The 1,005-nt window shown below is 29.6% G+C and overlaps 1 non-coding gene across 1 annotated transcript; it reads right to left on the bottom strand.

Moving 5' to 3' along the window:
• Window positions 1-999, bottom strand: LOC107850653. Its single transcript, XR_007048321.1, has 2 exons — window positions 408-999; window positions 1-283 (listed from the first exon to the last, which is right to left on the bottom strand). It is a non-coding gene; the product is annotated as an uncharacterized LOC107850653 (transcript).
• Window positions 1,000-1,005: the final 6 nt, after the last annotated feature.

The following is a 1,005-nucleotide window of genomic DNA, read 5'->3' as shown; positions in this document are numbered from 1 at the left end:
TTGAATGATTAAAATAACCAACATTCATATAAATAATTACTTATATTAGAATGTTCAAAATATATAGATAGCAAAATGCATCACATAATTGAGTCTAAACATCCACAAGTTCAAGTATTTTGTCAAAAATAAACTAATGTCAAATCCACATCCATTGAAATTGGTATGTGTTACTACAGACTGTTTTCTTCTTTACTCCTCTCGTAGCTTCATAACATGATTCCAATTGATCTATTTCACATTCAGTTAGTCTTTTTTTTCGTACAATTCCTTTATGCTTTTCCTGTAATTAATAGGTGGAGATATTAAAATAGACCCAACTTCCTGTTGCTTCTTTCATTTTGACAGATTTCAATACAAAAAAAATAAGAGAAAAGTATATCTAATGATGTAAATTATGGACTTACGTCGAGAAGTTGGAAATGCTCAGCAACAAAAGATTTACCATCATGATTATGTGTATAACGTGCAAATGTAACTCACTTGAAGTTAGATCTCGACTTATTGTAATAGCCTATACAAACAAATAACAGTCAATATTTGCTTCATCAAGTATTAGAGAAGAAATAAATTGAAAGAAACTAAAAATTTAGCCTATTATGATAGAGTCATCTGTGCTTACACATTGGGAGAGAGGAAAGAGACTGTTGAGAAGGGGAAAGAGAAGAAAGATTACGCATTATATTTAATCGATAAAAAAGAAGTCGATATTTTCTAAGTCGTGTAGTTTTTTTTAATAAAAATTTATGGTGGTCTATTAACACACTAGTGAAGAAACACTCAAGAGACCTTCACAACAGCCCACTTAACTATACAAAATTTACTTTCTTAAACTTCCCGTCAAGTCAAAACCAAAAAAACTAATTGAAATGGAGAGAGTAGAGCTCAATTAATCTGAGTTTTATGCAAACATTCAACACCAAAGCTAATAAGAATAAAGTCTTATGTTCCTCAAATGTTATATATGCATAAAGATGAAAACTTTCACATGATTTTGTAAGAAAA

The sequence above is a fragment of the Capsicum annuum genome, chromosome 12, assembly GCF_002878395.1.
Source record: "Capsicum annuum cultivar UCD-10X-F1 chromosome 12, UCD10Xv1.1, whole genome shotgun sequence".
Taxonomy (NCBI): Eukaryota; Viridiplantae; Streptophyta; class Magnoliopsida; order Solanales; family Solanaceae; genus Capsicum; species Capsicum annuum.
This window is presented reverse-complemented; position numbering and strand designations above follow the sequence as displayed.